This window comes from Prosopis cineraria, unplaced genomic scaffold (assembly GCF_029017545.1).
Source record: "Prosopis cineraria cultivar Desert tree isolate PC_DT_omini unplaced genomic scaffold, ASM2901754v1 PC11, whole genome shotgun sequence".
Lineage (NCBI taxonomy): Eukaryota > Viridiplantae > Streptophyta > Magnoliopsida > Fabales > Fabaceae > Prosopis > Prosopis cineraria.
The window spans coordinates 38,826,467-38,840,836 of record NW_026555342.1 but is presented as its reverse complement, the minus strand read 5'-3'; positions in this window follow the sequence as shown (position 1 = coordinate 38,840,836).

Genomic DNA, 14,370 nt, shown 5'->3' with positions numbered 1-14,370 from the left:
TAAAATTTAATTTAAATAATTAAGATTTACAGTGACAATTTAATGGAGAGTAAATACAAGCAAAAGAAACCAAGACCAATCAAACTCATGCTTGATTGCAAATATACTATATATAATTAAGGAGGTTATGATTGCATAGAGACAAAACGAAGGACATGGGATTCTTTAGAGTGGCGAGAACAAGGACATGGATTGCAAATATAACTCTGAATAAGAGATGACCTAGCCCTCATAGGTTGGTATTTAAAAGTACAAATTCAGAAACGGTAAAGATATATTTTTATTTTTAAAATATTTTTTAAGATCATTCAATATTATAAATAATGATTGAAGTAACTTTATTTTTTATGTAAAAAAAACGAAAGTTTTTATTTTTTTAAAAATACACATTTGTCCTTTTAAAATTAATATTTTTCTCAAACTTATTCCTTTGATAAGGTTTAGGGTTGGCCCAAAATCTTGCATATATTTTATTTTTTTAATTAAAATTTTTAATTATACTAATCTTATATAAATTACAAAAGATCTTAATTAAATATCTAAAAGACAATAGTAAGCTCCGAAGTATAGTTAAAATAATATAAATCTCATAATATAATACAAAACATACAAATTCAAATTGTCTGTCATTCAAAATGTAAATATTCTTTAATTTTTATTATTATCAATCTTTATTTAAAATAAAACATTAGACCTTTTAGAGGAAAATCTACTCGGAAAATGTAGTGTATTTTTAACAACATCACAAACTTCATTTTCATCATCCAAATAAATACTTAACAAATTGTATTATTCTCATATATTAATTCATAATTGAAGTAAATTATATGACTAAATTTATAAAAAGTCATAAGGGCTCAAGGGCTAGTTCAAACTATTTTCGCAGAGCTTATAAAAGTAAGGTCTAAATCTTTTTATACCAAAATCTCCTATTTTTACCCTTCATTTGATTTTTATTATAAGTCTCACATATTTATTATTTTTTCTCAAGTTACTTTTACCCAGTGCGAAGATAAATAAAGAAAAGAAAACGTGATAAAAAATTTCCGAAGATGGTAAAAAAAATTACTAATTTTAAAAACGTCTCCTTCTAGTTTTCCTTTTCCTCTTTTCTTCATACTTTTTCCTCCATCCATATCAATAATAGTAAGATTTGTATGATATATAAACCATGTCAATAATAGTCCAAAGTAAATGATTGAAAGAAGGAGCATCTTGATAAAAAAAACACATAGTTTTTTGTAAAAAATATTTTTTTAATCTATGTAAATTAGTTAATAATTAATGTTTCTTCTTAAATTCAAGGTTCGTAGGAAGCAATATATGAAAGTGTGAAAGGAAGCGTGTGAATGAAACAAAGAAAGTGAGGCGATGACAGTGAAGAGTGGGGCCTGTCTATTTTTGGATCCAAAGGATGTTTTCTTTTTCTAGATGGTGGGTCCGGTTTTTGGGGAAAAGGAAGACAAGACAGAGAGAGAAGGACAAATTTGGAGCAGGATTGGCTCAGCTAATTTTTGGATAAAAAAAAAAAAGCTCAATAACTGTAAAAAATAAAAACCCGTAAAGATCATGGATAGCAGAAGAAAGGACAAGCATAAATATTGAGCGAAGCAGCTTTTCTTAATGCTTCAACACAGATCAAGCATGAAACTATCTTTTCACGGTGTTTGAAACAACTTTAGGAAACTGATTTTGCTCCCCACAATTGCAGAAGCAGCAGATTCAAGAACTTCTTTAATTCTTTTTCCTTTTTAATATTGGAGTGACAAGAAAAACAGAAATAAAAAAAATACAATTAACCCAAAGGAAGTTACAGAAAAAGCTAAGAACTAAAGAATTACAGATAGAACATGCAAGGAGTGTTTGCAGCATGCGCTGTGAAAAAAGATAATGAGAATAACGGATGAAAATATATCATAAACCAAATTGAAGTAAGTGTCTAGCAAAGCAGTAACTTCAGTTTTTTTTTTTTTTGGGTTTGTAGAATACAAAGGCAAAATGAAAATCAGAAAAAGCAAGGAATACAGAAGGAGGGTAAGTCGGAAAGCTATGAAATGACAGCGCAGTTAAGATGGGAGGGAGTCAAGTTTACGTTGCAACAAACATTGTACGGCTTATTCTACGACATTTATTGTGCTGTAATTTTTTTTTAAAAGATTATTAATTATTAATGCTTTTTAGGGAACGCATTGTACGGTTTTGAAAATTTAGTACTTATGTCATGTCATGTCAAGCATTGAAGAAGAGGAAAAAGCAATCTCAAACACTTGCGTTTGGTTGGTGAAATATTAAAGAAATAGTTAAATGACAAAAAACATCCATCATTTTTTTTTGTTTGACTGAACATCCATCGTTGAATAAAACGACAACAATACTCATCTTTTTTCAGTACAATCATCTACTCCCCTCATCCTTATATATAAATTATTTTTTTTATTTTTAAATATAAAAAATTATTAACATATTGTTTAATAAATAAATCATTATGCAATTATTAAATTAAAAAAATAAATATCCTCACTAATTTACTTTAAAAAAATTTATTTTTTACTTATAATAATTAGGAGTAAATTTAAATATTATTATACTTTTAATTAAATAATTATTATTTATTAATTTGTGTGATTCGATTAAAAAAATCTTCTATATATAGAGATGAAGGGAGTATTGGTTATTAGTGACAGAACTAGAAAACTAAATGATGCAAAATAATATAAATATGTTTATCATCATTTTATCCTTTAAAGAATTATATTAAATAGGTTAATATGATATTTTATTGTAAATATGTTATTCATATATTCTTTCTGTTTAAAAATATTTTAATTTTTGAAGGGTTGTATATTAAAAAAATGTAAGACATTTTAAGTATTTTGAGGGATAATTATTTTTTTTTAAAAGTGTCTCTGATGAATAAGTTATTTTATATTTATTTTAAAATGAAACATCTCATTCAATAAGGGTATATATAAAAATATAGTGTTAATTTAAAAAAATAACAAGTGAGATTTAATTAAAAATATTTTATATTTTAAATAAAAAAGTATTATTTAAATTATTAAAATATTATATATTTAATAAATTCACTAGAAAGTACTAAAAATAGAAAGAAGAGAGTATGGAGTGATAAAGAGACTTGAATGAAGGTTGAAATTAATAAGATAATCTATATATATTCTCATATTTATATCATAGCTCTTTTTTCTCTATTATTTTATAACTTTATATCTATGCGTAATTTGAATTCTAAATTTATATTTATATATTTTAAGTTTTAAATAATTAAACTCGAGACAATTGTGCTTTCACCAAAAATTAAACCAAATGTTAAAAAAAAAATAAAGCTTGATATGTAATTTTTCTCAAATTCTATTCTCTTTCTTCCTTCTACCTCTTTTGAGAAAAATTGGATATCACGCTTCATTTTTTTAAATATTAATGCATGTTTGGTTTAATTTAATGGTGGAGGTAAAATTATTTCAAATTTTATTATCTAGAACTTAAAATATATTAAATATTAATTTAAGATTTAAATTATCTCTAAACTTATATTTGAGAATCTAAATTATATATTAATTTTTTATTTTAATAAATGGCGGAATCACATTATACTTGAAGGGAGCCGTGGCTAGCGGCCATCCGTCTTTAGCCACTTCCTAATAGATAATGCAGGGATTGCAAGGTGCGTCTGATTGTTGACGTGGGGATTGCAAGAAAATAAGATATGCACTTAACTTTGGAATATGAATTGAGAGCTACTCTCTCACTTATAAAGTATATTTTAAAAAATTTATTTAATTTTTTTAAAAAAAGAAACTGAAAAAACACAAAATTTTTAAACTCTTTAAATAACATTTAAAATTTTTTAAAAAATCACACTTTATAAAGAATAATATAATATTATTTTTTAAATTTATTATATAAAAATATATTTAAAATTTTATACGATTGATGGAAATAATTTATAAAAAAAATTATAAAAGTATTAATTTTGTAAGGATAAATATATTAAACTCAAGGTCTGTTTTGGTTTTCCTCCGTTTCACGTTCAAAAAGCAAAATTTTATTTTTAAAAAGTTGAAAGTTGTTTGGATAGAACATTTTGCAGGAAAGCACATCTTGAAAGTATATTCAAATAGTAGCTGAAAGTGAATTTCTGAAACGTAACTATTTGAATCTTTTGAAAAGTGAATTTAAAAAATAAAATATTATTTGACCATACTACCTTAAATTTAATCTCTTATCTTTTATTTAAAAAATAGTTAATTCATTAAAAAATATAATTATTAAAAATAATAATGTATCAATTTTTTTAGTATTATAAGTTGAGTAATTAATCATATTAATTTTTAACATTAATGTATAATAAAATTACAAATCTTTATTACATCTTTTAAAATTATAAATTAAAAAATACAAATAAGTAGAGATCAAATTTTTATCATTATAGATCAAAATTTATATTATTTAAAATCTTTATTATATTTTTTTAATATTTTAAATATATTATATTTGTATAATAAAAATTATAAATCAATGTTCTTTTGATAATTGTACATTCAAAAGCACATTTTACTATTATAAATTAAATAATTTTTAATATATCAAACTGACTTTTAAAAAAATATATTCAAATATAAATTTTATTATAAAAATTAATTTTTATTAAATAAATTTTTGTTAAATAAATTTTTGATAAATTAAAAACTAAACGCATATTCAATTCAGCTTCACTCAAATAAAGCTTGGCCCGTAGGAATCAGTTCACCGACTCTGAAAAAGGAATACAAAGCAAGAAATAAAAACTATGAAAGAAGGTCTGCTCAAAAAAAAAAATATATGAAAGAAGGAAATAAATAGGATGAAGGACAGTGCAGTAACGTTCCCGTTACCATGTCTGAATACACAGTACTGACATATTGTACGGTTTTTAATTATTACACGGTGGAGTGTGGGGGACGCGGACTTTAATGCCGGCGACATGGCATGTGAATTGAACATGTAACTTAGAATTTAAAAAGAATGACAATTAAGTCTTAAAGGATTAATTTTATTTAAAGTAAATTCTAAAATATTTTGAGAGGTCAATTAAGTTTTTAAGTATTTGAGTAGTATTTTAATATAATGAGAACACCCTTATTTGGTTGATAAAAATTTAAAGTTGCTCATTCTCTATTCTACCTTGCCCTGCAATTACTTGTCCTTTGTCTCTTCCCTGCCTTGTTCATCGTCACTTCCCTGCCTCATTGCAAGCGAGTAAAGTTCTCTGTTGTCTCTTCCTTGGGCTGTCCAGTGAAGCTATCTGTCATTTCTATTCTAGTCCTGTTTGACATCTCTTCTTTGCCCTAAGCGATTATTTGCTTAGGTCATTAATCTATAATCTGTTTTGGTCATTAATCTTTAATGGATGTGATGTATTTGCTTAACTGAAGAGTTTGATCCTCATCAACATTCACCATTTTGATTATGCAGAAATTGCTTCTTCTTCAATTTTTTCCCTGAGTGTCTTAGCTGAAGGGGGACTATGTAGTTTGTACAAATGAGGACATGCTCAAATGGATTTTAAGTTCAAAGTTATACATTGTACCTAATTAATCAAGTTTGCAACTTTGTAACTACCCAATCAATCAAGTTGCCAAACAACTTAGGTACCCATTTTGCAACTACCTCGAGACAAATTTGCCACTGCTTGTCAAAATTTTGGGTGGAAGAATTATTAAATTTTTAAGAAAGTTATTATTCTAGGATAACGCTCCAGTAATTTGTAATTCAGACATCGAATTTTGTAACTTTCTTATGAATAATTTGCAACTCCTTTTTGAAATTTTAGATAGAAGAACTATTAAATTTTTAAAAAAGTTATTATTTCAGGATAACGCTTCAGTAATTTACAACTGAGACACTAAATTTTGTAATTTCCTTACAAATAATTTGTAACTTCTTTTCAAAATTTTGAGTGGAAAAACTATTGAATTCTTAAAGTTATTATTGTAGGACAACACTTTAGTAATTTGCAATTGAGACACCAAATTTTACAACTTTTTTACAAATAATTTGCAACTCCTTCTCAAATTTTTGGGTGAAAAAATTATTGAATTCTTGAACTTGCAAAGTTATCAAATTATTTTAGGATATGGCTCCAATAATTTACAACTGACATACCAAATTTTACAACTTCACTACAAATAATTTGCAACTCCTTCTCAAAATTTTAAGTGGAATAACTTTTGAATTCTTAAACTTACAAAGCTATCAAATTATTTTAGGATGACACTCCAGTAATTTGCAACTGACATACCAAATTTTGGAACTTTATTACGAATAATTTGCAATTCCTTCTCGAAATTTGAGTGGAATAAATTTTTAATTCTTAAACTTGCAAAGTTATCAAATTATTTTAGGACATGGCTCCAGTAATTTGCAACTAGCATACCAAATTTTGCAACTTCCTTATGAATAATTTGCAACTCCTTCTCAAAATTTTAGGTGGAATAACTTTTGAATTCTTGAACTCGCAAAGCTATCAAATTATTTTAGGATATGACTCTAGTAATTTGCAACTAACATACTAAATTTTGTAACTTCCTTACGAATAATTTGTAACTCATTCTCGAAATTTTGGGTGGAATAACTTTTGAATTCTTAGACTTGCAAAGTTATTAAATTATTTTAGGATATGGTTCCAATAATTTGTAACTGACATAGCAAATTTCGCAACTTCATTATGGATAATTTGCAACTCCTTTTCAAAATTTTGGGTGGAATAACTTGCAAAGCTACCAAATTATTTTAGGACATGGCTTTAGTAATTTGCAACTGCTTTACAAATAATTTGCAACCTCTGTTCGAAATTTTAAGACAACACACTTTTAGTTATTATAGAAGATATGAATTGTACATATAAGCTACTTGTATTAATTTATCTAATACATCTGCACATATCAATTGTCCACATATACAAAAACATGAACTTGGATTTATAAAAGAGGGGTTGCTATGTACCAAAAAAATCCCCCTTAATACTACCAATATATATGCACAAAAACCTATATATGTTAACCAAATCTAACTTAATCTAAAACTACCTATATATGTATATCACCCAAATCCAAGTTCATGTGGTCACCTATTCACAATAACATTAACTTGGATTTGGATTTCTACACCTCTTCCGTGTACGACTTGCTTCATGACAATGAGATCAATGATAAACCTTTTTCTGCTGATATTGATACTTAATCCTCACAAGATGAGGTCTGCCAGCTGATCGAGATGTTATAGGAGGCAGCAAAAAGGTTTGGTTTATGAGCTCAGATACTGTCAATGCTATGGCTTTGACATCTCATGGGTCTTATCATGATGCATAGTGCCATTATATATTTTCTCCTATGATCTACGAAGATAACATTCATCGACATAGTTATACACATTATCCATGTACTTCTTTAATGGTTGCACAAGCATGTGGGCAAGGAATGCCAGCCATTTGCCAAACTTTGCATGTACATTTCCTTAGTATCAGATTCACACATGCATGTCCACATGGTGTCTGAACCAATGTAATATGTGAGCCATACAGTTGAACTATCATAACTTCTGCCCTCAAAATATTTTCCTTCAACTTTATTTTAACATTTAGACCAATTATGCTTTTTCACTTATTCATGGCTGCCTTACTTGTAAAAAATTTCTTGCTCAAGTTGTCCCTATGCTCATTTATAAGAATACATATATTATGCCTCCTCTCCTCAAGAATCCATGCATTGAATGATTCGACCAAGTTGGTTGTTATCTTTCTTGCTCAACTTTGTTGCATTTAGCTTAGGCATTAGTGTTGGGATACTTTGTATTGCATATGGTAGAACTTCAAGATCTTGTGTAGCATGTGAATTCCTAACTGAACATTCTGCTCTACATTTCCATTCAAATCATGTTTATTACTACCATTCATATTCATATTAGCATAATATTAATCATGCAACTATTTAAAAAACTTACCCATCAATTGAATCTCTTGTTGCCTCTGTACTTTGCTATATCTTCCTAATGATATACACATGAGCAAAATTATCATTCAATTTCATTAATTGATTTATCCCTTCATCATCTTTAAAGTCTAAAAGAGCATTATAATCAAACTTTACCGTGTACTTCAACTCCATTCCATTTAAATCACAATTTAAGTATGATGAAATCAATCTAACAAGTCCTTCAAGAGACATTCCTTCTCTAATCATTCTTCCATTACAACTCCCCTCATCATAATGCATTGTCCCATGCATATCTTTTACAATATCTCCACCAAAATGAAAATAACAAAAAAATTTCTTGAAACAACTACTTTCCATCGTACCCAATAATATCAACCTACAATAAACAAAATAAAATATAATAATATATCACTTAGAAATAAGTTACTTTTGACATAAGTGATTTTTGCATCAGTGAAACAGTGACAGCATTCCATCTTAAAATATGGACACTCGATAATAAATTCTTACACTTTCAGTTGCAAAATGTTGAATCTTCATGCCAAATTTTTAGAAACGTGAATAAAAAAATCTTTCATGTTCAGTTGCAATAAACCGTTCCATCTGTTCCCTTACGAGAGCCATTTTGCAAGAAATCAGACCTTAATGGAGTAAACTTTTTTGTTCAAATGTAGGGATTTGAAAAAAAAAAGACACATCTGTCTAAACGCACCAGCACAACTCCTTGAGCTTCCTTGAGTCAATAATTAAGGCAACTCCACCTCTTCCAAGCACAACTCTATTTTAGGATGTGTATTCTTTAATGTGCAGCCCCACCACTTACATGCAGCTCTCATTCATGGCGAAAAAGAGACAAATCGAAAGGGAAATGTTGAAGCTAATAAGTGTACATGTTATATTTAATCATAGGGGCATTTTCATCATTTTCTTCATAAGTCTGATTTGTGAAAAATAGCATGAGACTTTATTGGCCTTTCATAATGTCTTGGGACTTACCTTAAATAAAATTGATCCTTTGAAACTTCATTGTCATTTTTCCTAGAATTTAACTCGTGCTACACATGATAATATTTTTTTTACTTGTTTATAAGTATTGAAAAAACTTATTTAAAATATTTTTTGAATATTTACAAAAATATTTTATCAATTAAACTATAAGTATAAAATAAAAAATGAAAATTTTAAAATAATTTATTTTTGTGTATTTGTGATATATTACTTCATGTGATTTAAATTTAAATGAAAATTTATTCTGTTTTAAAATTTGTTTCACTCAATATATTAAAAAATATAAATAATAATTTATTTTTATTTTAAAATACGTTGTTCTCATGATGGATTTAAGAATGCAACACCTACGTTGTGCTCTTTTGTCAATTGATGGGAGGAGAAGCTTTTGAAAATATGTTAAAGAATAATTTTTTTGTTAAATTCTACCTCATAATTAATTGAAAAAGAAAATTTATTTTTCAACAAATACTATTAGATGTGTATTTTGCTCTGTCTAAATTTCTAACCATATCATGCAAAATAAAATTAGCTTATGTCCTTTAAGAATTTGTTGGTCAATGCATCATGGGGAAAATAAAAAAATATACCATAATAAATCACACGTTATAATTTATGTCATAATAATATTTATAAATCATAATCATATCCAAAAATTAAAATAAATATGTATAATGATTTTAAATTAAGCAAGTATTATAACGAATATTATAGTACTATTTATTAATCATATAAATGTCTGTAATGATAAAATCAATAATTAAGAAAAGTTTATGATTAGGAGGTGTATAATGAAAAATAAATTCATCAACCTCATAGGATTAAATTTGAAGTATATGATTGTAATGGTTTCAGTAGATTTTCAAGTTGTGGTATAGTTGTATATATCAATAATAAATTTTTTACCCATGCATACTAAGAATATCCACAATAATTTATTCTATTTCCACATACTATTTTATAATTTATTACTCCAGTATTATTCTATGATTTGTTTTTCACATAAATTAAAATTTAAATAACAATATATTTTACTTTATACTTTGTTATTTTGAAATAAAATTATGTTTTATTTCCTTCATTTAAAATGTAACGCATTTTTAACTTAATCTTATCTTTAATAATGTATTTTTTATTTTCAAGCTAATATTATATTTTCATATTTACCTTTATATAATAAAGTGTTTCATTCTAAAATAAATATAAAGTGATTATTCAATAAGAATAATTTTAAAAAAAATGTAATAATCACACTTTTAAGTACTAAAAATACTTTGAACAATTATATGTAAAATTTTTGTCACCGCGTGCATATTAAAAATATAAAATAACTTATTATTTCTATATTGTTATTCTCATATAAATTAAAATTTTAAAAAATAAAATATCCTATCTCATAATTTGTTATTTAACTTTGTATTTTATTGTACAATTTATTATTTTATAAACTATGCAAAATATAAGTGACGAACAATATATCTCGTGTAAAATATTTAACATACAAAATTTTTTTACATATCATTCTTACTATTCATTAAATTGTAGATGAACAGTAATAGTTTAAGAGATAAAAATATTTAAAAAATAAAATAAAAAATAAGTTTTTTTGTGTACTCAAACTAACATATTTTGTTAATTTACATAAATTAAAATTTAAATAATAATTTATTCTATAGTAAAAAATTTTTTGACCATACATATTAAAATTTTGACCATACATGTTAATTTTGATATTATTAGAAATAAAACTGAAAAATTATTGTGTTGTTATCATATAAATATAAAAAATACAATCAACTCATGATAAGTCTTTTGCCTATCATTTTTACTATAAGCCACACATAATATTTCAACATGCAATTTGTTTTAAAAAAAACCAATATTTATCCCATATAAGTTTATTTTATTTTATAATTTATTATCTTGTACATTTTAAAAATAAAATTAAAAATATTTTATACAGAGTTTGTTAATTCATGTGAGTTAAGATTTGAAATAATAAAAATTATCCATCAAATTATACACATATTTTTTTTTATAATTTATATAAATTAATTTTTTAATTTCATTGCAATAAAACATTTTATTTTATGATTTATTATTTAAATTTATATTTTTATAATACAATTAATTATCTTATACATATATAAAATACAAGCAACAAATTATAAGTAGAGTTCTCACCCTTAACAAAAATATTAATTAGGTCTTATATTTTTTTTATTGTGAATCTTTATATTCACAAAATATTTTTTTATTATGGGTCTCACACCTATTTTTTTTAAGAGTCCCACATGAGATTTTAGTTTACAAGAATTTTTTTAAAACAATATATGGTTACTGCTCATTTAACTGTAGATGAACAGTACCATAGGCACTTTACGCACACACATACATACATTTAGGGTAAGATTGCATTTTTACTTCTGTATTTTTATTCGAAGAGTTCAAGGCATTCTATATTAATAAATAAAATAATTTTTTAAATCATTTTTTAGAGGAGTAAAATCTCCCTTTGTTAGTTATAATTGCCTAATTACATAGGGAAAGTTTTAATTGCTTGTTTTATTATGATCATTGCTCAAAGAAGAGTAATCATTACTTAAATTAAAGTAGTCATATATATTTACAATATTTGGACTTCATTGAATAAAAAATTTGCTCAAGGAAAGTTGTAATTGGTTGTTTCATACTAGTCATCACTACAAGAAAAGTAATTATTGCTTAAACTAAAGTAGTCACTAATATTTATTTATTTTTGTTTTAAACTAGGGGTATTTCAATTGTTTCAGAAAAATTATTAATGTCTGAAAGATTCCTAATGACTTGAGAAGAATCATGAAATTTTGTGAGATCTCATTGTCATTTGCATATTTTAGGTGATTAAAGTACACTTGTGCCCTTGTTCTTTTTTTTTGAGGAGCGCTGGGCATCATGTACTAGTAAGTAGATCATTTTCTCCCTTAAACTATTGTAACATCTTGAACTATAATATGTGAAACTAATTGCTAATTAGAGGTAAATTAGTAATTAGTTGATTAATTACGGTTTTGGATAGTAGATTGATGTTTTGTGTTATTTGGAAGCTATGTTAATAGAATTGAGTGGTGGAATGATGATCTAGAATTGTGAAAAGCGCTACAACATATGCTAATTGGTAATATTTTTTCAAAAGTTGCCTTACTGTGCCATGTGCCGAGGCAACATGCTGTATGTGCCGTGGTGCATGGCACAAAATTTACTTAAAGCTGATGTGCTAACTCGTGAAAGCAGAGGGAGGAAGAGAGGAAAAGAAATGAAGGAGAAGAGGAGAAGGTTTTTTTATGTTAGGGCAAGGATTTTGGGATACTGGGAGATAGCTTCGACTAGTGACTTATCAGATAAGTTTTGTACCACTCTATACTTCATTTCTACCCTAATTTCTCTTGGTTTAGGATATAGAAGAATTGGATAGGTATATTTTAAAGGGCTAAAATTTGAGGAAAAGGTGTGAAAAGAGCTCTTGGGTACTGAACTAAAGTTTTGTGACTAGTTTGAAATTTAGTGATTGAGCCTTAGAGACATAGGCTTAAATTGGCCTAAATGATTAGGTTAAAAAGGGTAAAAATGTTAGTTAAGTGAGTAAAAATGGTGTTTTGATCATTTGAATACCTAAGGGTGAGTGATTATAATGAATGGGTTGAGTAAATACAAGAGGTGCTAATGAAGTTGTTTTATGTGTTAGAGAATTTGGCTTAGCCAAATTAGTACCTTTAATTGAGTACTGGGGACTAATAAAGGGTATATGATTGTGTAGATTGAGTATTTGAGGATTTCTCTTGGAAGTATGTATTTTGAAAGACTTAGTGAAACAATAACCCTTGGTAATAAGGGTGGAAGGTAATTGGAGTAACCATTTTATTATTAATTTGTAAAATTATTTACAAGTATTTTATATAAACTATATGTACTATGTTTTATAAAATAGTAGAGTAGCAATACTATGAAAAGCGATGCATGCGTGTGTGAATAAAAATGCTTGAAATGTGTGTGGTGGCATATGTGCATTTGCATCCACGAGTGTACCTCAGACTAAAGGTAGGGATTGTGGCCTTATTTTGTGTAAGGTTAGGAAGTTCTAGAAGTCCAAAACATGATTATGATTTGCTAGTAAGGACTTAAGAATGCATCTATATGTGTATCCTACATTATGATAGGGGGTCATAGCCTTACTTTATATAAGGCTAAGAAGTCTTGATAGTCCAAGCATTAATTTTTATCCACTAGTAGGGATACAGGAGAGTATATCACCTATATGTGATACCCTAGTATGAGGTAGTGGTTAGTAGGCCCTATTTCGTGTAAGGTTGAGAAGTTTTGGTTTGAGTGTGGAATATTCTCTATTAGCAGTAACCAAGAGTTTATGTGCATAGTGGATGAATAAGCATTGCATCACACACACACACATGCCTATATTGCTTTATATTGAGATTAATGTTACTCTTTCTTGTATTTGATTTTACTTGCTAATCAATATTTTAGGTTTATCTAAATTATTGGAACATATGTCTCACTCCATTACGTCCTGTGTATAGGTGAAGAGAGTTCTAGAAGGTTGGGAAAGGAAGCGAGGAAAGAGTAACTTCATTTCTAGTAGTGGTATAACTACCCTATAAAGTAATAAGTGTATATATTTGAATTTAAAGTTTTGGTTGCTAGCTAAGATGCATACATGTATTTATATGATTTTGAGTGACTTGCTTATATACCTATATTGCATCTCACCAAGTGTATCACTATGGTAAATATATGTGTAAGCCTAAATGCTATTTAAAAAAGTTTATAAATGTAATTGTTTAACTTGTTCCACTATCTTATATGTGAACCTTGGGCGATGGTTGTGTTTGTGTGTGATACTTGATTAAATGGTAAGGCTTGGTCCACTTATGTGTATATGAGATGGAAGTCAGAGGTATGGAAGTGGAACAAGTGTGGATGTGTATATGAGATGATGTGTGATACCTTATATAAGACCACAAGTCGAGGTGATTTAGAGGTTCAGATGATAGTGATTATGTAGATGAAAGTGGTGAATTGTGGTGAATTATGGTTCTATGAAGTAAATTCTAAGTTATATGCTATGTTCTATAGTATTTTATTGTGATACTTGCTTATAGTTACTTATGATAGTTAGTAGTAGCAAGTTATTTTGTTGCTGAGATTATTATTTTATATGTGATTATATTTTTACAAGTTAGAATATTGAGTTGGGTAAAGAAAAAGACTCAAAAATGGTTTAGTGTTGATAAAGTCGGGCAATCTAAAATTTTATGTAATGAGGTGAAACCATTGTGACTATTGTAAACAAAAGTTGTCATAGGACTTGTATGTA